Below are 26,678 nucleotides of genomic sequence, written 5' to 3' on the forward strand. Positions count from 1 at the left end.
ATGTCGCACAGCTTCCACTATGGCTTGGGCTTCCTTTTCCACTGAGGAGTGGCGGATTTCTGAAGCGTGGAGGGTTCGGGAGAAAAAGGCCACGGGCCTGCCCGCTTGGTTAAGGGTGGCCGCTAGAGCTACATCGGAGGCGTCGCTCTCGACCTGGAAGGGGAGGGACTCATCGATGGCGCGCATCGTGGCCTTTGCGATATCCGCTTTGATGCGGCTGAAGGCCTGGCAAGCCTCTGTCGACAGAGGGAAGGTCGTGGTCTGTATTAGGGGGCGGGCCTTGTCTGCGTACTGGGGGACCCACTGGGCGTAATATGAAAAAAAACCCAGGCAGCGTTTTAGGGCTTTTGAGCAGTGCGGGAGGGGAAATTCCATGAGGGGGCGCATGCGTTCGGGGTCGGGGCCTATTATCCCATTGCGCACTACATATCCCAAGATGGCTAGCCGGTTTGTGCTAAACACGCATTTGTCCTCGTTGTATGTGAGGTTCAAGGCTTTAGCGGTCTGGAGGAATTTTTGGAGATTGGCGTCGTGGTCCTGCTGATCGTGGCCGCAGATGGTTACGTTGTCGAGGTACGGGAACGTGGCCTGCAACCCGTGTTGATCAACCATTCGGTCCATCTCTCGTTGGAAGACCGAGACCCCGTTTGTGACGCCAAATGGGACCCTTAGGAAGTGGTATAATCGCCCGTCTGCCTCGAAGGCTGTGTACTTGCGGTCACTTGGGCGGATGGGGAGCTGATGGTAGGTGGACTTGAGGTCCACGGTGGAGAAGACCTTATATTGGGCAATCCGATTGACCATGTCGGATATGTGGGGGAGAGGGTATGCATCTAGTTGTGTGTACCTGTTGATGGTCTGGCTATAGTCTATGACCATCCTTTGCTTCTCCCCTGTCTTTACTACTACCACCTGTGCTCTCCAGGGACTGTTGCTGGCCTGGATTATGCCTTTTTTCAGTAGCCGCTGGACTTCGGACCGAATGAATGTCCGGTCCTGGGCGCTGTACCGTCTGCTCCTAGTGGCGACGAGTTTGCAATCCGGGGTGAGGTTTGCAAACAAGGATGGGGGCTCAACCTTGAGGGTTGCGAGGCCGCAGATAGTGAGTGGGGGTATTGGGCCGCCGAATTGAAACGTTAGGCTCTGCAGGTTGCACTGGAAATCTAATCCCAGTAATGTGGGCGCGCAGAGTTGGGGAAGGACGTAGAGCCTGTAGTTTTTAAACTCCCTCCCTTGCAACGTTAGGGTGACTATGCAGAAGCCTTTAATCTGTACGGAGTGGGATCCTGCAGCTAGGGAAATCTTTTGCGCACTGGGACGGATGGTCAAAAAACAGCGTCTTACCGTGTCGGGGTGGATGAAGCTTTCCGTGCTCCCGGAGTCGACCAGGCATGGTGTCTCGTGCCCGTTTATCAGCACCATTGTTGTCGTCGTCTGGAGCGTCCGGGGCCGTGCTTGGTCCAGCGTCATTGAGGCCAGACGTGATCGTAGTGCTTGAGCGTCTTCCTCGAACCCCGTGGAGCCGTCGACACTGGGGTCCATTGTTGCCGTCCAAGATGGCGGCGGGGTGAACAAAATGGCCACCCCCATGCATCGCACATGGCTGGGGGGTCACAAGATGGCGGCGGGGGTGGACAAAATGGCCGTCCCCATGCATCGCACAGGTCTGGGGGGTCCCAAGATGGCGGCGCCCCTCCCCTCGTGGTGGCCGGGACCCAAAATGGCGGCGCCTGCAGGTCGCACATGGGGCGCTGGGGGGGTTGGGGAGTGTCAGAAACGCACAGATCGCCTTGTTCTCCGGGGACAGCGGTAGCCGGGACCCAAACTGGTTGCGCCTGCGGGTCGTACATGGGGCGCTGGACAGCGGTGGCCGGGACCCAAACTGGTTGCGCCTGCGGGTCGTACATGGGGCGCTGGGGGGGTTGGGGAGCGTTAGGAGCGCGCACGAATCCTTGTTCGCCGGGGACAGCGGCGACCTCCCGGGACCGGCACACAGCCGCGAAATGGCCCTTTTTCCCGCAGCTCTTACAAATCGCTGCGCGGGCCGGGCAGCGCTGCCGGGGGTGTTTCGCCTGGCCGCAGAAATAGCAGCGGGCTCCCCCGGGATGACTTGGCGTCTGAACCGCGCAAGCCTGTGGGGTGGGGGGGAGGGGGGGGGTTTGTCGCGACTGGGGTCCACGGAGCCCAAGGGGCTGCCGCGCGGTCGGGGCCGTAGGCGCGGGCGTTTCGCGAGGCCACATCTAGTGAGGCTGCAAGGGCCCGTGCCTCTGAGAGTCCTAGCGACTCTTTTTCTAAAAGTCTTTGGCGGATTTGGGAAGAGTTCATACCAGCCACAAAAGCATCACGCATCAACATGTCCGTGTGTTCCATCGCGTTTACCGGCGGGCAGCTGCAGGCCCGTCCCCAAATTAGTAGCGCGGCGTAGAATTCATCTATCGATTCTCCGGGACTTTGCCGTCTCGTTGCGAGTTTGTAGCGTGCGTAGATCTGGTTCACTGGGCGAACATAGATGCTTTTTAGTGCTGCGAACGCCATCTGGAAATCCTCTGCGTCTTCGATGAGAGGGAAAATTTCCGGGCTTACCCTCGAGTGCAGGACCTGTAGTTTCTGGTCTTCTGTGACCCGGCCGGGGGCCGTTCTGAGGTAGGCCTCGAAACAAGTCTGCCAGTGTTTGAAAACTGCTGCTGAGTTCACTGCGTTGGGGCTGATCCTCAGGCCTTCCGGGATGATCCTGAGCTCCATAGTTCTTTTAAGCACGCTTAATAAATTGTAGCGCACAAAGACTCACGAGAGACGAATAGAGATGAAGTCGATGAGGCTTTATTAAGCGTGACTTGTTCCCCGCAGTTCAGTAGCAGACTGGCCTGCGGGGGAGAACTCCTGGTTCTTATACTCCGCCTTCAGGGCGGAGCTAGAGGTCAACAGCCAACCAGGACCCGGAATCTGTCAGCCAATGACATCACGGCTTCACAGTCCCACATGACTCCTAATGCATACTACCACAATAGCCAAGGATGGCTAAGCGGTTGGTGCGGAACACGCACTTCTACTTATTGTATGTGAGGTTCAGGAGTTTGGCGGTGTGGAGAAATTTGAAAAGGTTAGCGTCGTGGTCCTGCTGGTCGTGGCCGCAGATGGTGATGTTATCTAGGTACGGGAAGGTGGCCCGCAGCCCGTACCGGTCAACCATTCGGTCCACCTCACGTTTGAAGACCGAGACCCCGTTGATGACGCCGAAGGGAACCTTAAGGAAGTGGTAAAGGCGGCCGTCTGCTTCGAATGCAGTGAATTGGCGGTCCGCCTTGCGACGGGGAGCTGGTGGTAGGCAGCTTTCAGGTCCACTGTAGAAAAGACCCGGTACTGTGCAATCTGATTGACCATATCAGATATGCGTGGGAAGGGGTAGGCGTCGAGCTGCATGTACCAATTGATGGTCTGACTGTAGTCAATGACCATCCTGTGTTTCTCCCCAGTCTTTATTACTCCCACTTGGGCTCTCCAGGGGCTGTTGCTGGCCTCAATGATGCCTTCCCGCAGCAGCCGCTGGACCTCCGACCTGATGAAGGTCCTGTCCTGGGCACTGTACCATCTGCTCCTGGTGGCGACGGGTTTGAAATCTGGGATGAGGTTTGCAAACAGGGAAGGTGGGTCGACCTGAAGGGTCGTGTAGCCGCATACGGTGAGGGGTGGTAGGGGTCCGCTGAATTTTAGAGTTATGCTTTGGAGGTGGCACTCGAAGTCCAGGCCGAGTAACAGGGTAACGCAGAGGTTGGGGAGGATGTAGAGTCGGAAGTCGCTGAACTCTACGCATTGGACGGTGAGGGTGGCGATGCAGTACACCCGGATTTCCACGGAATGGGATCCGGAGGCCAGGGAGATTCTCTGGGTAACGGGGTGTACCGCAAGGAAGCAGCGCCTTACCGTAGTGGGGTGGATGAAGCTTTCCGTGCTCCCGGAGTCAAGAAGGCAGGAAGTCTTGTGGCCATCAACTTTCACCGTCATCGTCGCGGTTGCGAGGTTGTGGGGCCAGGACTGGTCGAGCGTGATGGAGGCGAGCTGCGGCTGGTGCTGGTAGGCCCCGGGCTGGTCAGCGGCGGTGGCAGGTGATGAACGGCCGGACGAAGTTCCCGATGAACTGGGGTCCTGAGGTGCCGTCCGAAATGCTGCGAAGATGGCGGCGCCCACGGGGCACACGTGGCGGCCGCGTTAAAGATGGCGGTGCCCATGGGCCGCATGTGGTCTGCTGGGGGGAAGATAGCGGCGCCCACGGGCCGCACATGGTCTGCGGGGACGAAAATGGCGGCGCCCACGGGTCGCACTTGGGGGGTGCAGGAACGCTGGGGCTAGAAACTGCAGCGATCGACTGGGCCTGGAACACAGCAGCAAAATGTCCTTTCTTTCCGCAGGCCTTGCAGTTTATACTCCGCGCTGGGCAGTGATACGACTGTACGTTACAGAAGGCAACAGTCAGTGAGTTTGCGAGCTGCCTGATTGCCGCAAGGTCGAGCGTACCCCCTTCTAATAGGCGCTGGTGGATGTACGCTGGCTGACCCCATGCCCGCAACAAAAGCGTCCCTGATTAAAAGTTCAGTATGTTCGACTGCCGAAACTGCCTGGTAATCACAGTTCCTCGCCAGGATGTGCAGGGCCACCAGAAATCGTCTAAAGACTCACCAGGGAGTTGCTGTCTCGTGGACAGGAGGTGCCTGGCGTACAGTTTGTTGATCAGGCGAATATAATGTCCTTTCAGGAACTCCATAGCTTCAGGGTAAGTGGGCGCATCCAGGATAAGGGGAAAAATATCGGAGCTCACCCGTGAGTAAAGGACCTGGAGCTTCTGTGTGTCCGAGGGTTGGTCTGTCGCGGATCGGAGGTAGCTCTCGAACAAGCGAGCCAGTGGTCGAAGGTCAACGTGGTGTTGGCTGCTTGAGGGTGCAGTTGTAGGCGATCAGGCTTGATGCGTAGTTCCATCGCTGTAATATCTCTGCTTAATAAATTGATGCACTATCAGTTACGACGGGACGAGAGTAGAGAGTAATCAAGGCTTTATTAAGCAGAGATGTGTGGCCTCCTGCAGCTGCTACCAGAAATGGGAGGAGCTCGGTGTGCACACACATTTATACTCCGCCTTCTGAGCGGAGCCAGCAGGCAGGGATCTACCCCCGTATCTGTAGTACAAGAACCTTACCGTATTACCTCTAATAACAACTATTATACAAATAGTGGTGACTACCACAAGCAGCACTTAAACAGCACTAGCACAGCCAAACCCACTCAGCTCGCAGCCATGACGTCAAGACGACGTCAAGATCCGGTGATGCTAACCTGGGGAGTCTCCTCGCTATGGTGGAGGCCAGGAGGATTTTCCTGAACCCATGAGGGTGCCAGAGAGTGAGTCACAGGGCAGCCAGTGCCGCCTGAGGCAAGGTGGTGATTGCCGTAAGCTCGGGAAGTTTGACCAGGAGGACTGGCCTCCAGTGTCGTAAGAAGGTCAACGAACTACATCGGGCAGCAGCGGTGAGTTGACACCAATGTCCCCTCCCCCTGAGACATTTCCGCCTCCACGCAAGCATCCACCCCCCCAACCCTCCATGCGGCCCCCAACCCTTCCTTCACACACCCCCTCCCACCACTGTGAACCATGCATGTGGCTAATGATGCCCTCTATGTGTCTCCGCAGGAGAAGCTCTCCCACAATTGCTGAGAGAGGGCCCAGACTGGCGGAGGTGTGCCGGACATAAGGATCCTCTCATCTTCGAGGAACGGGCCTTGGAGATGATGGGGATGGCCAAGGACAGAGCGGTCAACAACGCGGGAAGTTGGCGGAAGCGGCAGAGATGAGGGTCCACCGGGCCGCAGCCAAAGGACCTATCAAACGTGAGTTGGTGTTGCCATACTGACTGACCCACCCATCCTACTTACCACATGTTCATTCTTCTGCAGGTCCTCCAGCCAACGGCACCGGCACATCCCATTTGGCCCCCTTTCCTGCCTCCCAGGAGAACACCTTGGAGTAGAGCTCCGAGGAAGACACGATCGATGCATCACAGCTGTCATCCCCACCCTCCGCCACCACAGATTCACACACCTCAGTCAGAAATGTTAGTGGTCAGATTTCTGCCGCACAGTCTGGTGAGCACCACATAGCTGAAGATGCACATCAGGTGGAGGCAGGAACCCCCAGGCGAAACAGCACTTGGAGGTCTGCTGGATACCAGGACCCAGCTGGGTCCCAGCCTAATGCTGAGCCCCTGGTCCAGGGTTACCCAGAGCTGATGAAGATGTTAGGGTGCAGCTAGGACATTCAGAAGGAGATGTCAGCGACACTCCGGCAGGTCCATAGCCGATTGGAGGAGTCCCAGAGACTACGGAGGCCAACACTGCTAGGGTGGCAACCGCAGTGGAGGAGAGCTTGGTGCACAACACGGCAGCTTGAGTGAAGGTTTCCAAGGCATTGCGCAGTCAGTGATGGACATGGCTGAGAGTCTCGGCAGAATGTCCGACTTGCTGGGGGATGTGACCCAGTATCAGGCGGACCTTGATGAGGTTCTGCGGGACATGTCCCGCTCTCAGACTGGAATGGCCGAGGTGCTGCGGAGTTTGTCCCAGTCGCAGGTGGGCATTGCCGAGGGCGTAGACACCATGGTGCAGACATGGGGGTGCTGCCCGGACTGGTAGAGCCAGATTATGCCGGGACAGCCGGGGCTTGAACCAGCTGCTCCTCTGTCCTGAGGTGAATCCCAGGGCCCTATGGGCTCCGAACGGGAGATGGAGGTGCTTGGTGTCAACCCAGACCTGTCCCATGGAATGGGAATGGTGGCCATCAGCTCCCCCAAGTTCCACCCCTCTGATGAGGTCATGTCGTGCAGCCTGCCCACGGGACAGGGCAGCACGGCCGTGCATGTGCCGTCGACAAATGCGGCAGGGCTCTCTGGTTTAAGAGCCCCCAGAGGATGCCCGCCAGAGGCATCGAAGGCCACGGTTCAAGGTAAGCAGTTGTTTGCCTCCACCTCAGATGCGCATCCTGCGGAGACACCTAGACGTGGCGATAGAGCAAGGAAGGCCAAGCACATTGAGGATCACTAAAGACACTGGGGAAGGGGAGAATGGGGTGACACCATCGGGAGAGTGGGGAATTGTTGGACACCTGTGACACATTATAAACCCTTGTGCACAACCAGTATGACGCCTCTGACATTTTCCTCCGCTATGCCGGCCGACCTCTGAACCCTTGACCCATCTCTCCAGGCACCCCCCTCCGCGAGCACACTGCCTGCAGGTGTTGGGTGTGAGCGAGCACTCAGTGGACAGGCAGGCGGCAGACCATGGCCTAGATTGAGGAGCGCTGGCGCTCAGCTCTCTGCGGGTTATCATCACCCCACCTGCCCTTGACAGTGACCCGCTGACAGTGCCATAGTCCCAGCACCCTGGACTGATGTGACACAGACCGTGGGAGGTGGGGGTGGGTAAGGTATAAATGACGGACTAGACCACATCCTATGTGAAGCAGGCGAATATGAGGGCCTCCGTGGTCTTCTGGGCTTGCCGGACCCTCGTTTCTGCCGCCTGTCCTGCAGCCTCCAGTTGCTCCTCTCTTCTGGTTCCTCCCTGGGATTCCCAGCCCCTGCAGGTCCGGCACTGGCTCATCATCCTCGTCCTCCTCCTCGGAGGTGGCCACATGTTCCTAATCCCCAACCTCCAGTTTGTCGCTGCGCTGACAGACCTGGTGGCCACATGGGCCTTGTTGTATCGAGTCTCCGTGTCGGTCTCCGGTCTCCATACTGGCGTCGTTAGCCAGGTCCTCAGCGGGTACCCCTTATCCCCCCAAGAGCCAGCCACTCATCCTGGGGTGGTCCTCGAAGAGGCCGGGTTGACCGACTGTCCCAGGATGTCGCTGTCATGGTAAGCATGCACACAAGCGCATGATCGTCATGTGATGGTCACACATGAGTTGTATGTTCAGGGAATGGAACCTCTTTCTGTTGACGTAGGGCACTCCCAGATGGCCGGTGAGCGCAGGGCGACATTCAACCCCTGATCCTGGGGTATCCCGGCGATGGCAACCATCCTGCTGCCCAGGCATCTTGTCGGGCTTGGTCCATGTCAAAGTTTATATGGTTTACCGTCCGGGCAAACGGCTTCCGTGACCTGTCGGATGCACTTGTGGGCTGTAGCTTGCGAGATGCCACACAGGTCCCCACTCGAGCCCTGGAAGGATCCTGAGCCGTAAAGGTTCAGGGCTGCTGTTACCTTGACGGTCACTGGAGGCAGGTGTCCTCCTCTTTCACGTGGTGCCAAGTCCGCAAGGACATGGCAGCGGTGCTGCGTCATCTGCCTGTTGCGGCAAAACTTCCTGCGGCATGTACTGTGCGTCATCTGTTCTAACGATGAGTGACACCTGTACATCCTGGGCCAACGCAGGTGTGCCCCTCTGGGTCCTTCCCTTGCCTGATGGGCGGCCGGGTCCTCGGTGTGGGGCAGGGTTTGGCACATGGGCCGCCGCCTCGAGCATCTGCAGACCCTGCTGCTGCCGCCATCTCCAGCGTCTGTCGCCTGGCCTAGCAGCAGCACCACTAGGGCAGGTTCTGGGGGTCCAAAATACTGTCCATACCGTTCAATATCTGTAACGAATAGGGAGAGGGTGTTAGACTTACAAACAGCAGTGGCTCCCACCCCAGGACCCTCCATTCCCCCATTGATTTCCCCCCCCCTTACCCCCACCCGGAATGCCCTGCACACAAATTCCGTTGCAGCGGGGCCCCCTCACCGGACCGCAGACCCTGTACTCCAGACACCTGCTCAAAATGTCACCTGAACCAGGCACTGTCCCCTCACCTTTGCACTCACCCACCCTCTGGCCGTGGACATATCCCCGGAGCTGTGTCTCATCCACCGGGTGTTCGGATGTTGGCTACTGCGTGTGTGCTATTGTCTCCCGCAGTGTTTAGGTACAGTGTCCAGGCATCGCGGTCTGATTAGGATGGAAGGCAATGATTCCCACATGCTGCATGGCCCGTCCACTCACGGGAATCCACTTGGGTTATGTGAAGTGCTCACACTTAACCATGATTGGCAATTCCCTATTAGCAATAACTTTCAGCCGCTCAGCCAGAGGCCTCGGCAGTCGGTGGAGGTTATGGGTAGTCAGTAGGGCAGATGGGCAGGGACAAGGGTTGCCCCCGGAACAGATACGCAAGATCCAGGTGTTGGCATGGTGGTGCCGCGCGCGGTTGCCCCCTCCCTGCGCCTCCTCCCCACTTTCCCATGGCGGCTCACCGCTACGGAGTGTTCCCTCCCCCCAGCCGGGTTCCCCCCCGAGCCGAGGGTCCCCAACAACCTGCCAAGCACTGGACGGCAACCCCAGCGCACCGGGCTCTTTGTCTGTGAGCAAAGTTGGCTACTCACCTCCTTGGCTCCCCACAGAAGCCCTTCCGTCAGGTTCACATTTTTAGAAAGGAATACTAATCGGCGCCAGAGTGAGCATTTGCTGGGGAGGCTGATGAAAGACGGGAGGCCTTTGGATATGGGGTGGCTCCTGTTAATTGTATGGAAATAGGGCTTAAGTGGTGATAACTAGCTTCTCACTATGCTACGGCGAGATCCCGATTTCGCCTACGGGGGCGGGCCAGTTACATCGCAAATTGCTTGGTGTCTGGCGCGGTTCTCATTTTCAGCCTATCCTGATATTCAACGGCCTAGTTTTGCTCGAGCGAGAGTGCAACGAGGCCTGAGGATCACGCCCTGAATCTCATTGCATCAACTACGTTTGTCACTATTCAATTATTTATCCTTTTGTCAATAAATATGCCATTGACATGAGATAGAATTGATGTTGTGGCATCATTATTTTCCGAAGAAAGGAACCTCCAATTAATATTTGTTTGATGAGAATAACAAAATAGACATAGGTCTGTTTTCATTTGAACTGATTCTAGATTGATGTGGATTTTACCTGAGTTTAGTTTAATTTTAGTTTCGTAGGTTTAGTTTTCTATCTGAGGCCATGCACATGAAAACCATTGGTGTCACGCAATTCATAACGGAAAACACAGTGAAAGAATGATGGATTGCAAGATATATAACAGCCCATTACAGCCTCCCCGAACAGGCGCCGAAATGTGGCGACTAGGGGCTTTTCACAGTAACTTCATTGAAGCCTACTTGTGACAATAAGCGATTTTCATTTCATTTTCATATAATAGTGAATTAATTTTATGATGTTTTGTGTGCGTATTTTTACCATTCATGCTATGATCATCACCACATTTGTTGTCCATGTGCCCATTTTCCCCCGAGTTAGCAAGCATCAGGGACACTGAAGACCTTGCTGATTGGGACCTATCCTAGTGAAACTGCATGAAACCATTTTACAGTAGTCACTCACTGTCGGCATGCAGAGCAGACCAACCAACCGTTGACTTGCTGCTATGTTACTCCATGCATATTACTGGCAAAGGGTGTTTCATCCTGTTGTCTACTGATATCTGGACATGCTTTTGTGAGTTTCCAGTAGCTCTCCTACAGTATTTCCTAGAACTATCGTCCAAGCAATTTGAAGGATTCAATGCTGCACCTTGGAGTTTTAACCCACATTTTCACAGCAACAGTGAAAATATTCATGATTGATGCACCTACTGTGTCTATGACCTGCAGAATTGAAGTGTGACTGACACCCATCCTGTGTACAATTTAGTTCAAAGTATTTTTGGTCAGAGAGAGACCTGAGCAATCAAGACATTGTAGACAGATCACTGGTAACAGCTGCATCAGAGGAAAAGGTGGTCGTCAAGGAGCACAGGCACTTGACGCATCTGGGCCTTTGCGTTCACATTGTCTACTCTCTGAACTCCAGGCAAATCAAAGTTAAAATATGAGATTTAAACTCCTGGATGGGGGGATGCTAAAGAGAGAAAATAGCATTTGTTCACTCCTCTGCGATGTAGCATGCGAAGCCTGTCTAAGGGTTCAGGACAAAGAGCATAATCTTAGTCCAGAGAGCGAGCGGACGCAAAGGCGGGGGAATAGGACAGGGCCTGGCCCAGAAACTCAGATTTCCTCCAGCTTCCTCTGTAGCCAGTTTAACAGTATTCATTCAGGAAGTATGTTCCCCATTTTTATTATTTGTGCAACATTATATTGAATTTCATTTGCCATAATTCTGTGACTTGATTGCACCTACTTCCCATCCTAAATCAGACCAGCATGGATTGTGTTATGATTACAGATCAGTTTCATTAATTATTAACGATAATCGCTCCAGTCCCTCTGGTCCTGACTTTTCCACTTTGGAATTCCACAATGCTAAAAAATATTTAAGTGACGAACCTCAAAATAATATGCAAAACTCGTCAATCTCCCATCTCATTGCAAGGTGCAGTATTCAAGTGAGACAGTTTAGAGAGAAGGGATCAGAGTGCAAAAGTAATTCAGTCTCTATTTTAAAAGTCATGCATTCTGCCTTTATTTTTGAAGTTGCATGACAAACCCTTTATCCACATTTCTAACAAAAGTTACCGATGTAAACTTGTCACACTGTAACCACACTTTTCTGCCAGTAGTCTGAATGGAGTGCCCCCAGTGTGTGGCTACTGGTGGCAGTGTGCCACAATTCCAGGGTCTCACAATTATATATGATGTGGAGATGCCGGCGCTGGGCTGGGGTAGCACTACAAGAAGTCCCACAACACCAGGTTAAAGTCCAACAGGTTTCTTTGAAATCACAAGCTTTCCGAGCGCTGCTCCTATATCAGGTGAATTGGAGGCAGGTTCACAAATGCAGCATATTTAGTCAGAGACACAATTGCAAGATGATTACAGATTGGAATGTGGTGAATGGTTGGAATGCGAGTTATAGGAACATGGAAGACTCGCATTCCGCATTCAGCAAAATCCATCCCCGGGCGACCAGGGAGGCAAAGGCCAAGATGTCAACCTCTTCCGACACTCCGAAAATCGCCACTTCTGGACTCGGGGCAACCTTCACCATCAGCACCTCGGACATTGCGTCTGCGAACCCCCACCTGAATCCTTCCAGCTTTGGACAAGCCCAAATCATCTGGACATGAATCGTGTACCGCCCATACCTGTCCTTCACCCCCTCGAAGAACCTGCTCATTCTGGCCACTGTCATATGTGCCCTATGAATTGAATAAGGCTAAGCCTAGCACACAAAGAGGATGTGTTCACTCTCCTCAGAGCCTCATCCCATAACCCAGCCTCCAGCTCCCTCCCCAGCTCTTCCTCCCATTTCCGTTTAACTTCTCCTATCAGGGCTCTCTCCCAATCCATTAATTCCTTATAAATCTCCGACACCCTACCTTCGCCAACTCCTGTTTTCAACACCTCTTTGTCCTGCAACCCCGGGGGTGGCAGGTCGGGAAAGGGAGACACCTGCTTCCGAACTTAATCCGGTACCTGTAAGCAGCGGAACCCATTCCCACTGGGCAGCTCATACTCCTCTTCCAATTCCTCAAGGCTCGAAAAGCTGCCCCCCACAAATAGGTCCCCAAACCGTTCGTTCCCCGCCCGCCACCACCCCCGGAACCCAGCGTCCAACCCCCCCTATGATTTCCGTAAAACGGTGCCCAGACTGAGCTACCCTCCAACCTCAGGTGCTGCCGCCACTGTCCCACACCCTCAGAGCCGCCACCACCACCGGGGAGTACCGGGCAGCCGGGTATGGTAGAGGTGATGTCAACAGTGCCCCTAAACCAGTGTCCTTACAAGAGGCTGCCTCCATCCGCTCCCTCACCGACCCCTCCTCCACAACCCACTTCCTAATCATGGCTATATTCGCTGCTCAGTAACAGTTCATTAAATTTGGCAAGGCCAGCACCAACCTCCCGTGTCCCCACTCCAGCAGCACTTTATCTACCCGTGAGGATTTCCCCACCGAAACAAACCCCAAAATCAGGGCATTAATTTTCCTAAAAATGGCCTTTGGGATAAAAATTGGGAGGTTCTGAAAAACAAATAAAAACCTCGGAAGCACCGCCATTTTCATGGTTTTCACCTATCCCGCTGTGACAGCAGGAACACATCCCACCTCTTAAAAGCCCCTTTCATCTGCTCTATCAACTGCGCCAGATTCAGTTTGTGCAATTGTTCCCATCCCCACACTACCTGGATGCCCAAGTACCTAAAGTTCATCCCCATCACTTTAAACGGCAGCTCGCCAGCCTCCTCTCCTGTCTCCTTGCTTGGATCGGGAAGACCTCACCCTTCCCTATGTTTAACTTACATCTGGAAAACCAGTTGAATTCCTCTAAAATGTACATTATCCCACTGATACCTGCCAACGGGTCCGAAATGTAAAGCAACAGATCGTCTGCGTATAGCGAAACTCTACGCTCCAACAACCCCCTCCGCACTATCCCTCTCCAACCTCTTGCTGCTCTCAGCACCAATGTTTCTATCGCCAAGGCGAACAGCAACAAGGTGAGTGGGCATCCCTGCCTTGTCCCACGATGCAATCCAAAATACCCCAAAGTCACCCGATTCATTCAGACGCTCGCCACCTGCCTTATATAACAACCGGACCCAATCCACAAACCCCTGCCCGAACCCGAACCGTCCCACTTCCCACAGATACTCCTATTCTACCCGATCAAAGGCCTGCTCCACACCATAGCGACCGCCACTTCCACCTCCTGTCCCACTGGCGGCATCATAATCATATTCAATAAGTGCCTCACCTCCCCTTTACAAACCCCGTTTGGTCCTCCCCTATCACCCCCAGCACACAGTGCTCAATCTGCGAGGCCAAGATCTTTGCCAACAGTTTGGTATCAACATTTAGCAGCGAGATCGGGCAGTAGGACCCACACTGTTCCGGGTCCTTATCCTTCGTCATGTTTAAGGATGTTGAAGCCTACATTAACGTAGGGGGAAGCTCCCCCTTCTCCCTCACCTCATTGTCTGCCCTCACCAGCAGGGATCCCAGATCCCCCTAAAACCTTTGCGACCCATCCGGGCCTGGGGCCTTCCCTGCCTGCATCGCCCAATGTCCTCCATCACCTCCACCAGTCCAATGGGTGTCCCCAGTCCCTCTACCAGATCCTCCTCCACTTTGGGGAACTCCAATCCATTCAGAAATCGCACAATCCTTCTCCCGCCAGGGGCTCTGATTCATACAGCCTCTTATAAAATGCCTCAAATGCCCCATTCACCTCCACCAGGTCCAAGACCGCCTTTCCCCTCCCATCCTTCACCTTTCCGAACTCCCTCGCCACCTTCTGCTTCCTAAGTTGGTGGGGCAGCATCCTGCTCGTCTTCTCGCCATATTTATACACCGTCCCTCTGGCCCTCCGTAACTGCTCCACTGCCTTCCCCGTGGACGCCAACCCGAACTCCCATCTGTAGCTTCAGCCACTCCTTAAATAAACCTGCCACCAGGGCCTCCGAGTACCTCCCGCAGGATCTCCTCCACCAGCCTAGCCAATTCTGCCCACTCCATCCTATCCCTATGCGCCTGGATCAATATAAACTTCCTCCTGACCACTGCCATAAGCGCCTCCCGTAGCGTGGCGGGCGAAGCCTCACCCGTGTCATTCAGCTTCACATACCCCGAATGGCAGTCCCCCCCCCCTCACCCATCCACTTGCAAGTCAGAGACCACAATTGCCGAATACCCCGAATCGACCACCCCCACCAGCAGAGCCTTGTCCACCACAAAGTAATCGATCTGCGAGTACACCCTGTACACATGGGAGAAGTGCGAAAATCCCTTTGCCCTTGGCCTCCCAAACCTCCACGGATCTACCCCTCCCACCCCCCCATGCATTTCATGAACCCCTTCAGCTCCTTCACCATCGCTGGCACCCTCCCCAATCGCGGTCACGACCGATCCAATCTCAGCTTGATAACCATATTAAAATCGGCCCCCATAATCAACCGGTGCGAGTCCAGGTCCAGGATCTTCTCCTAAACCCACCTCATGAATTCGACATTTGGGGCATACAAGTTCACCAGAACCACTGGCATGCCATCCAATTTCCTGCTCATCATCACGAACCTTCCCCCTGGATCCGCCACTATATTCCCCACCTCAAACGCTACCAACTTATTTATTAGCACCGCCACTCCCTGCGTCTTCATATCCAACCATGAGTGAAAAACCTGTCCAACACACCCCTTCCTGAGCCTAGTCTGATCCTCAATCTTCAAATGCGGTTCCTGTAGAAATGTTACATCTGCCTTTAAGCTCCTCAGGTGTGTGAACATGCGTAACCGTTTGACTGGCCCGTTCAGCCCTCTCACATTCCATGTGACCACCCAGGTCGGGGGGGGGCAACCCCTCCCCCCATATCTGCCAATCAACCATACCCCTTCTTGGGCCAGACACCGGCCCGTGTTCCGCGACCCGCCAGGCCCGCCCTCAGATGTCCACTGTCACCAACTCCCTCCTTATTGCGCATCAACAGCCCCACCACAGTCAGCAGACCCCCCCTCCCCTAAACAAAACAACAATCCCATCCCCCTCTAAAGCTCTAACCACCTCTCTCTCTCTCTCTCTCTCTCCCCCTCTCTCTCTCTCTCTCCCCCCCCCCCCCCCCCCCCCCCCAACTGCGCTCCCGTGAACTAGCTCGCCCAGCTAGCCTGGAAGCCCCCACCCTTGGCACCAAGCATCCTACTCCCCCCCCCCACACACACACTCTCCCACTGATTCCCCTCTGACCTGCTCCCACACTGCCATAGTGCAAACAACAATAACAATGAAAAGAAGAAAAAGGTGCACTCACCCTCCACCATCCTCTGGCCTCCCACCAAAGAACCCCGTAAAAAGCTAAACAGTCCCTAAGAGAAGAGAATTCTCCCCTGACCATTACCCACAATAGAACACAAAGCAATACAACAAAAAGAGGGGCTGGAAGAACCAACAACACCACATTTTCTCCAAAGTTCACTGTCCTCTCTCTCCTGCCAGTCCATTGTCTCAAAAACTCCAATGCTTCCTCCAGTGATTCAAAATAATGCTCGCAGCCATTGTGGGTCACCCAAAGGCAGGCCGGGTACAGCATCCCGAACTTCACCCCCTTCTTAAATAGGGCAGCCTTGACCTGGTTGAATACAGCTCTCCTCTTTGCCAGTTCCGCACCTAGGTTATGATATACCCAGAGTTCATTGCCTTCCCAGGTACATCTCCTCATCTGCCTGACCCACCGCAAAATCTTCTCTTTTACACAGAGGGTAGTGGGTGCCTGGAACTCACTACCGGAGGAGGTAGTGGAAGCAGGGACGATAGGGACGTTTAAGGGGCATCTTGACAAATATATGAATAGGATGGGAATAGAAGGATACGGACCCAGGAAGTGTAGAAGATTGTAGTTTCGTCGGGCCGTATGGTCGGCACGGGCTTGGAGGGCCGAAGGGCCTGTTCCTGTGCTGTACATTTCTTTGTTCTTTGTTCTTTGTTCACCACAATCGCCCTTGGCGGCTCATTTGCTTGCGGCTTCCTCATCAGTGCCCTATACACCCGGTCAACTTCCAGGGTGGTCCCCTCTCCCATTAGCTGCTCCAACATCTTGGCCACATAAGAGCCTGCATCCGCTCCCTCGATACCCTCTGGCATCCCCACTATTCTCCGATTCTGCCTCCTGGAACGGTTCTCCAAATCTTCCACTTTCTCCTTGAGCCACTTCTGCGTCTCCCTCAACATCCCAATTTTGGCTGCCAACGAGGTAAGCTGCTCCTCGTGCTCTCCTACTGCCTCCTCCACCTTCTGTATCGCCAGGCTCTGGGTTTCCTACCTCAGCTCCACACAGTTGATCCCCACTTTCAGCGGGTCTACCACCTTCGCCAGGACCTCCAGAGCCTCCCTCCTCTGTTGGCTGAACTTTTCGTTCAGACGGTCCACCAACTGCTCCATCGACCATTGTGCTGGTAGGGCCGACCCTTTACCCTTTGCCATCTTCCCTGTTTCGCACAAAGGGTTTCTTGTTCTTACAGCTCCTTTCTTCTAGACCCATTTCTGGTTTGCGGATCCAGCCACTGACCTCACCAGTGGAGTATAGCTTTCCTCCACCACCTCTGCACCTTTTTTCTCCAAAACATCTACCCGGCAACCGGGGAAAAGGACTGAAAGAAACGCCTCCAGCGGGAGCTGCCAAATGTGCGACCGCTCACTCCATGGCCGCCACCGGAATGGAAACAGGGAAGTATAGACCTGTAAGCCCGACGTCAGTAGTGAGGAAAATTCTAGAATCCATTAAAAAAGATTTTATAGCAGAGCACTTAGAAACCACTGGCAGGATTGGACAGCATGGATTTATTTTCATAGAATTTACAGTGCAGAAGGAGGCCATTTGGCCCATCGAGTCTGCGCCGGCTCTTGGAAAGAGCACCCCAAGTCAACACCTCCACCCTATCCCCATAACCCAGTAACCCCACCCAACCCTAAGGGCAATTTTGGACACTAAGGGCAATTTATCATGGCCAATCCACCTAACCTGCACATCTTTGGACTGTGGGAGGAAACCGGTGCACCCGGAGGAAACCCACGCAGACACGGGGAGGATGTGCAGACTCCGCACAGACAGTGACCCAAGCCGGAATCGAACCTGGGACCCTGGAGCTGTGAAGCAATTGTGCTATCCACAATGCTACCATGCTGCCCATGGATTTATGAAGGGGAAATCATGCTTGACCAATCTACTGGAATTCTTTGAGGATGTAACGAGTAGAGTTGATGAGGCGGAGCCAATGGATGTGGTTTATTTGGACTTTCAGAAGGCTTTTGACAAAGTCCCCCATATTTGATTAGCATGTAAAATTAAAGTAAATAGAATTGGGGTAGTGTATTGAGAGGGAAAGAAAACTGGTTGGCAGACAGGAAACAGAGTAGAAATGAACAGGACTTTTTCAATTTGGCAGGCAGTGACCAATGGGGTACCGCAGCGATTGGTGCTAGGACCCCAGCTATTCACAATATAAATGATTTAGATGAGGGAACAAAACGTAATAACTACAAATTTGGAGATGACACAAAGCTGGATGGGAGGGTCAGCTGTGAGGAAGTTGCAGAGATCCTACAGTGTGATTTGTTGAGTGATTGGGCAATTGAATGGCAGATGCAGTATAATTTGGATAAATGCAAGATTATCCACTTTGGTAGCAAAAACGGGAAGATTATTATCTGAATGGTCATAAATTAGGAGAAGGGGATGTTCAACAAGACCTGGGTGCCCTTGTACACCAGTCACTGAATGTAAGCGTGCAGGCACAGCAGGCTGTAAAGAAGGTAAATGGTATGCTGGCCTTCATTGCAAGAGGATTTGGTACAGGAGCAGGGATGTCTTGCTGCAATTATACAGGGCCTTGGTGAGGCCACACCTAGAATATTGTGTGCTGTTTTGGTCGCCTTATCTGAGGAAGGATGTTCTTGCTATAGAGGGAGTGCAGCAAAGGTTTACCAGACTGATTCCTGGGATAGTGGGACTGACGTACGTGGAGAGATTGAGTCGGTTAGAATTGTATTCACTGGAGTTTAGAAGATGAGGGGGGATCCAAAGATGTGCAGATTAGGTTGATTGGCCATGATAAAAAAACTGCCCCTTAGTGTCCAGGGATGTACAGCTTAGGTGAGGTTAAGAGGATAAGGCGGGTGAGTGGGTTTACGGGGATAGTGCGCTTTTTCAGAAGGTCGGTGCAGACAGGTCGATGGGCCGAGTAGTCTCCTTCTGCATTATAGAGATTCTATGATCTCAAGGACACCTATAAAATTCCAACAGGACTAGATTGGTTAGATGCAAGAAGACGTACTATTCATGCTATGCGACGAGGGCTAGGGGAGTAGCCATACTGATTAGCAAGAGGATGAGGTCTACAGCAACAAGGACGGTTATGGACCAAGGGGGAGGGTACATCATGGTCGGCGGTGCCGTGGATGGGACACCGGTAGTTATGATAAATGTGTACGTGCTCAACTAGGACATCACAGACGTCATAAAACAAGACCATGGCGGAAATCCCTAATATCGACACACACCGACTGATCATAGGGAGGGGCGACTTCAACTGTGTACTGGACCCACTGACAGACTGATCGAACCCCAGATCGGGGAAAAGGTCAAGCATAGCTCGGGAACTGGGAACATTCATGCAGCAGATGCAGGTGGTGGACCCTTGGCAGTTCCTACACCCCGGTGAGAAGGAATTCTCGTTCTTTTCGCCGGTCCACAAAGTGCACTCAAGGATAGACTTCCTTGCAGTGGGGAAATGGGTGCTTCCTGGAATAGTAAGGGCAAAATGCTCCTCGATAGTTAGCTCCGACCACGCTCCACATAATGTGGATGTGAGGTTGGAGACAGGCTGTGCCCAGCAAATGGACTTTAACGTGCTATCCACCAGGAAAGCAGTGCACCAACTCCGCCAGGCACGGGGGCTGTTCTATGAACACGGAGAAAAGGCTAGCCACCTATTGGCTCACCAGCTGAGAAAGCAGGTGTGGTAGTCACCACTGTTTGTATAATATGTGTATTAGAGGTAATACGGTAATGCTCCTGTACTACAGGTACGGGGCTCCACCCAGTAGGCGGAGTATGAATGTGTGTGCTCACCGAGCTGCTGCCATTTCGGTAGCAGCTGCAGGAGGCAACACATCTCTGCTTAATAAAGCCTTGATTACTCTCTACTCTCGTCTCGTCGTAATTGATAGTGCATCAGCAGGCAGCCACGACAAAGACAGTTCAGGTGAAGAATAGCAGAGGCAGACTGGTAACTGAGCAAAAATAGGTCAACCGAGCATTCGAGGCCTTCTACCGGGGACTGTACAGCTCCGGACCCCCGACAGGGACGCGGTTCCTCGATGGACTGGACATGCCAGTTGTGGGGGACGATAGGTGGTGGGAACTGGAAGCATCAACAGGACTGGGAGAGATCATGGAGAGTATCAGCTCATGCAGGCGGGGAAGATGGCAGGATCCGACGGGTTCCTGGCAGACTTCTAGAAAAGATTCGCACCAGCTCTGGCCTCGCGGGAGATGTTCGCAGACTCGCTAGCGAGGGGCACCCTGCCTCCTACTCTAACATAGGCCACAATATCGCTGATACCCAAAAAAGACAAAGACCCAATGGAATGTGGATCATACAGACCCATTTCGCTGCTCAAAGTAGACGTGAAGGTACTCGTGAAAGTCCTGGCCAAGAGACTGGAGAACTGTGTACCAGGGGTGATTGCAGAGGACCAGACGGTTTTTGTCAAGGGTAGCAGCTAACTGCGAACATCAGACTGCTGCTAAATGTAACAATGACCCCATCCGGTTAGAGAGCACCAGAGGTGATCATCTCCCTGGACGCAGAAAAGACCTTTGACAGAGTCGAGTGGAAGTACCTCTTTGAGGTACTGGGGCCATTTGGGCTGGGGACGGGGTTCACCTCATAGGTGAAACTCCTGTACAACACCCTCAAGGCGAGCGTTTGGACTAACACCACCAGCTCTGAGTACTTCCAGCTGCACAGAGGCACAAGGCAGGGATGCCCACTATCCCCGTTCCTGTTTGCCGTGGCGATCGAATCCCTGGCGATCGCTCTGCGTGATGCGAAAAGCTGGAATGGCATTTAAGAGGGAACAGAGAGCACAGAGTGTTGCTTTATGCGGATGACCTGCTCCTTCATGGCTCGGACCCACAGAACGGCCTGAAAGCAATTTGCAACTACTGGCAGAATTTGGAGTCTTCTTGGGCTACAAACCCAACTTGGGCAAGAGCGAGGCATTCCCGGTGAACCCGAATGGGGGAGGGATAGAGCTGAAGGAGCTACCATTCAAACTAGCCCAAAGCAAATTCCACTGCCTGGGGATCCAAATAGCCCATGACTGGACACGGATCCACAAGTGAAATCTGACCAGTCTGGTGGAGGAAGTTAAAAAGGACCTATAGAGATGGGATGCACTCCGGCTTTCCCTGGCGGGGAGGGTGCAGACAATCAAGATGAACGTACTGCCGAGGTACCTCTTTCTGTTTAGATCCATACCAATCTTCACCCCAAGACCTTTTTCTACAAGGTAGGTAAAATGATTATGGCATTTGTGTTGTGGGGTAAGAACCCAAGGATTCCTAAGTCAACACTGCAAAGGAGGAAAAATGTGGGTGGTCTGGCCCTGCCGAATCTACAATACTACCACTGGGCAGCCACAGCCGAGGGTGGGGGGGAGGATATGAGAACCCAACACGGAATGGGTGAAGCTGGTGGAGTCCTCCTGCAAGGGAACGACCCTCCGGGTCCTCGCCACGGCAGCGCTCTCTCCCCCCCCCCCCCCACCCCCCCTGATAAAGTACACATCCTGCCAGTGGTGGTAGCCACACTGAAGACATGGAACCAAATGAGGGGCTGGTTTAGCATACTGGGCTAAATAGCTGGCTTTTAAAGCAGACCAAGGCTGGCCAGCAGCACGGTTCAATTCCCGTACCAGCCTCCCCGAACAGGCGCCGGAATGTGGCGACTAGGGGCTTTTCACAGTAACTTCATTTGGAGCCTACTTGTGACAATAAGCGATTTTAATTTTTCATTTCAAATGAGGCAGCATTTTAGTTGAACCGAGTTGTCCCCCATGGCCTCCACCTGCAGCAACCACAAATTCCCACCAGCCATGCTTGACGCCACCTTTAAAAATGGAGACAGGACAGGGGAACGTTAGCAGTCAGGGACTTTTACATAGGGGACAGACTCGCGACCTTGGCCGAATTGACGGAAGACCTGGAACTACCGACAGGAACTCAGGCACCTACATATTGAACACTTTCTCCACAAGGAGATGGCAAGGTACCCCAGAGCCCCAAGAGACACACTACAAGAGAAACTAATAAACATGGACAGTAAGGTGGGGAAGAACTGTGGGAGCATATACGGACGGTTACTGGATAGGGCAAGACTTCCACTGGACGATGTCAGGTGAAAATGGGAAGACGAACTGGGGACGGAAGTGGGTTGGGGACTCTGGAGCGAAGCACTGAGCAGGGTGAACTCCACCTCCTCCTCCGCCTCACGCAGCTCAAAGTGGCGCATAGAGTCCATTAGTCTCTTGAATTTAGCGTTTGAGTAAATACCAGGTACACTATAGATTGAACTGTTACTCTGTAAAAACTGGAAAATACCAATAAAAATATATTTTTTTAAAATGATAGCGTGAAGCCTTTTTGGGGAGTGATTGAGCGGGTGAAAATGAATGAAGATTGAAAACAGGCGGTAAGTCCACTCATGTGATAACTATCTACTACTTAATTGCCTTATAAAGGCAAATCTTGCACTCTCAGGATGACATGTTACCGCCACTCTTGTCACTTCCTTCCTCTTATGCATCTATTTGACATACACTGCATTTGTTCCCTTCTAACAGAAGAACGTGAGGACTCTTTTAAGACAATCATAGAGTTTTAAGAAATCACTCTGCTTCACTAAGGTATTGATGGGAGGTGGACTTGTACATCTTTGCTGTAAACATTTTGTTTTTTAAGTGCAAAGGAACCAAAGTTGGGTTATGGTGCACTGCACTGGAATTAAGCAGTCAATGTGAATTGAGCATAGTCGGTGTTGTAAGCATGTGATTATATCTTTAATCAAAAGTGAAGGAAGTCTGTGGTTCGACTGTGCACCAGGCAGACATATTGATAATCAGGCTGTGAGTGTACATTTATTCCACCTTCAACTGTCACTTTACAATTTTTGAAAGGAAATCATTGAGCATGAGAGAATGCAGCATTTGTTAATTTGTTTGCTCAATCTGCAGTATGTGTTTGGTATGGTTAGTGTAAATTATGATCCTTTGCTAATGCTCGTCGAGGTTACTCAGCCTGATATTGCGTCAGAGTACAATGTGCAGTTAGTACAGAACTAGTTTCTGTTAATGTATCTTGCTCTTTCTCTCTCTCGAATCTTATTAGATCTAAGAATAGTGTTGTTTTCTGATTTAAAATAGAATTATTATTTTAAAGACACTTTTTCTTGTGTCTGTTTTAGGCCCAGAGTGCCTAATGCACAGGGAATGTGATTGAATGTGCTTTAACTTATTCTTTATCAATGGAAATCAAAAACGTTATACAGAACCTCCAAACGATTCAATTGTTGAAAGTAATGGCCTGTTTAATATTGTGTTTTTAAAAAATATATAATTTTAAGTCATATTTAACAGGTCGGGGAATCAGAAAGCGTTCATACATTTTTAAAAATTTGTCCCATCATCTGTAAAATTAAGCTATAAAACCATTATTGAAATGCAGTATCCTTGGACTTGTATGTTTGTATGAGTCAAGGATGGAGTATTTGAACTTAATGGATCGATCTTCCTTTTCAAGATTTACTTAGATGTCTTAGTTTGATACAGCTTGTTTTTCCCCAAAGTGGTACCTATCTTTAACTCACTTGATAATTTGTAGTGTAAACAGAAACAGATTGCAGGGACAAGTTAAATTAAGTACTTTATTAAATGTACCATTTATTTAAATGACATAGTGCAACACTAGTGAGAACTGATCAAGCAAGCAGAAGTGTTGCTGTGCTAAGGGAAGTTGGGAAACCAAATATTAGGAAGTAAAAGTTGAACATTGCAAAAACATTGCACACTATGTATTTGCAACTTGTTTCTGAGGAAAACCTTGTAGGTAGATTTTGAGAGTATTCGCTTCCAGCTTTGACCGTCCGCCATTATAGTTGACAGTTGTACAGAATGTGCGTCTTTGGCTCAGGTTTGAGGCTGCTAATAGTTATAAATGGTGTTGTTAGCAATCAGATATTTACATTGAAAATATTGAAATCAAAACCAAATCTAAAATACAGAGAATCTGTAGGAAATGTAATTTGTTTTAGTAGTAACGTAGATGATGATGAGATATAGACAATATTATGTGAGCTTTTCTTTTCATTGTCTCTGAAATCTGAAGTGAATTGTTTCTTTTTAATTCTGTGTTTGCAACATGGTTGGAGACAGGGTGGGGAATTGTTACTATACTACTGCTTCGAATGCCTTCTTAGCAGCCAGTGAGAAGTGCGTTGAGTGGCTGCAGATGACTGGTGCTGGATAATCCCCAGTTTCTGCTTAATATCTGCCCACAGTGATATTATTGAGATCAGCACTGTTTTCAAAACTTCTTCTTGTGTTTCTCTGCCGCTGGTTGCATAGGACACTGCCTCAAAGTGTTTTCAGTTGAGGAAGACAAATTAGCGGATTACGGGGCAGTAGGGAAAAGGGGAACTGAACGGGATTGGGATGGTGGATCAATGAGTAGGGTTTGGGGAAGGTTTTTAAAGAGATGGAAAAGTGGAAAAAGTCGACGTTAGGAGCATGGTTGATGAGTGGCTACAAACAGAAGCCCAGCATTATCCAAGTGTGAGCTGTATTTGAGGAAGCATGACAAGATGAGATCACTGAAACAGGGTGTGGTATGGCCATGGAGTAGTTGGAAAGTGAGGATAATAACTTTATAGTCAGTGTTACTGGATCATGGAGAGCCAGTTGAGCTTGGAGACAACAGTGTGATGGAGTACTGGTCAGTGTTGTGTTGTGTGTGGAAGCCAGATTGAAAAGTTCTGAACAATGTGTGGTGGAAGAGGTGCATGCCTATTTGTGAAACCAAGATGCATTCCAGCATCTTGAAAGAAGAGGAAGGCTTTCATGGGTGGTATTTAGAGAGATTAGTGGATTTAAGGTGGGCTTCTTGAGACAGGGCCTGATAAAGATAGTCTTGAGAGATGCAGACAGTGCTGGAGGATAGAGACAGATTAATAAAGTCCGCTCATATAGGGTTGAGGAAATAAAATTGATTTGAGAAAGTCAGGTGTAATAGGCTTCATTCATATGATGCTCTCTAGGGCTGAGGGGAAGAAACAGGGTGGATGAGGGGGAAATCAATGGGGGAAAGCTCAGTTGAGTAAATAGCGAGGAGTTGAAGGGGAAGTTGAGTGAGTCAGATAAATCAGTAGCAGATATATGGAGGTATAGTTTTGGACATGAAGTCCATTAGTCTCTTGAATTTAGAGTTTGAGGTGAGAATGGGGGTGGATGGACAGTTGAGGTAGGGGTCGGCAATGAAGATACATTTGGAGTTATTTTTGCTCTCCATTATGTCCTTGGGGAATAGTAAGCGGCTTTTACTGAGGTGAAACAAGGGATTCAAGCATAGCGTCAATAGTTTTTGAAGTACTTTGTACAAAAAACAAACTATAGAGACTGTCATTTATTTTCCTGAAAAACTTCTTCGTGTAAAAGCTTGCACAGCAATAATTTATTTTAACTCTATAAACTGGCAACTGAAACAAAATTCTACTCTGTTTATTTTGTCTTTAATTTGGCATAGAAGGTGGAAGTCAATATTAAAAGTCCAAATTTATTTCCAAATTAGCTGGATGTCAGTGAAACACACCTAGAAGAGATGGCCTGGCAGATTCTCAAGCCTGGCTGGTGTAGATAGTGGGCGAGATCTTTCGACTCTTCGCTCCAGCGGAACGTTCTGGTCCTGCCGATGGCACACCCCTGCCACGGGCCAGGAAACACTCCATGGGGAGGCCAGAGAATTCCACCCAATAACTATTGGCTAACTTTCAGTTACCCAAATAACAAGACCACTGCTGCACCTCAGCGTAACGTTTCATCTGAAACTAGCTCGCTTCCCATAATATCCATTGATGAAGTCTAACTTAATTTTGGGAAATATTTTATAAAAGCCTGTGTATGTGCCTGCACTCTCAGTGCAGGTTCAAATTTGAAAAACAAAATTACCTCAGTTTAGATGTTTAATTAAGGTGAAAAAGGAACAGTACTGACAAGATGGTCCAGCCACCCATCTGGCCAGCATTGGTTGAAAACCAAGGGATGCAAGCATATGGTGGAAGTGGCTTCGGAATATTTTGTAGCTAACTATTAGGTAACATGGCTTTAAAAAAAAAAAAATTTAGAGTACCCAATTCTTTCTTTCCAATTAAGGGCAATTTTAGCGTGGCCAATCTATCTACCCTACACATTTTGGGGTTTGTTGGGGGTGAGACCCATGCAGACTTGGGGAGAATGTGCAAACTCCACACAGACAGTGACTCGGGGCTGGGATCGAACCCGAGTCCTCGGTTCCGTGAGGTAGCAGTGCTAACCACTGCGCCACCGTGCTGCCTTGATAATCACTATCAATTATTTTCCTGAAAAAATAATTCCTTCTGATAAATGTATTAACTTCTTGTAAATACCTGCACAACAATAATTCATTTATTGACTAGCAACTTGAAAAGGAGAATAGCGATTTGGGTAATTTGTGGGGAAACATTAGAACAGTTCAGCAATGAGGAACAGTAGAAACTGGGTTCATTTTTCTTATCCTGATTTGTGAACCAGTCCATGGCACACATGATGTAAGAGTTGGTGAGTGAGGAGCTGAGCCTACAATACATTTCAGGACATATTACACAAAATATTTCAGATTTTATCCTGACAATTATTGGTGATCATTATTGCTTTTATTTATTCTTAAGAAGTTGCTAATTATTGGAGATTATCCACAGTTTCGTTGCAAAATTCAAATGTAGCCTGTAAATGAAGACCATATTGGGCGCAGTTTACTGGCGGTGTTCCACCGTAATTGGGATGGGACTCGGCTGGTTGATCCCAGAGAGGTAACTTCTGAGATTCCCAATGATCGTTACGCTCCACGAGATCTAACGAGATAATAGGCGGGATCCAGACTTGCATAGTTAAGTGAGAT

The 26,678-nt window shown here is 51.1% G+C and overlaps 1 protein-coding gene across 4 annotated transcripts in view; it reads left to right on the forward strand.

The window, feature by feature from the left end:
• Positions 1 to 26,678, forward strand: part of lcp1 (lymphocyte cytosolic protein 1 (L-plastin)) — a 126,625-nt gene that overhangs the window by 15,055 nt on the left and 84,892 nt on the right. For 2 of the 4 annotated variants that reach the window (XM_072514285.1, XM_072514288.1), the window contains exon 1: positions 22,287 to 22,396. The exons of 1 other annotated variant lie outside the window; for it this stretch is intronic. The gene's annotated coding sequence lies outside the window, so the exon portion shown is untranslated. Of the gene's footprint in view, positions 1 to 22,286; positions 22,397 to 22,591; positions 22,616 to 26,678 lie in introns of those variants that run through there. One more of the 4 variants, XM_072514287.1, reaches the window with a different exon arrangement.

This window comes from Scyliorhinus torazame, chromosome 8, assembly GCF_047496885.1.
Source record: "Scyliorhinus torazame isolate Kashiwa2021f chromosome 8, sScyTor2.1, whole genome shotgun sequence".
NCBI lineage: Eukaryota > Metazoa > Chordata > Chondrichthyes > Carcharhiniformes > Scyliorhinidae > Scyliorhinus > Scyliorhinus torazame.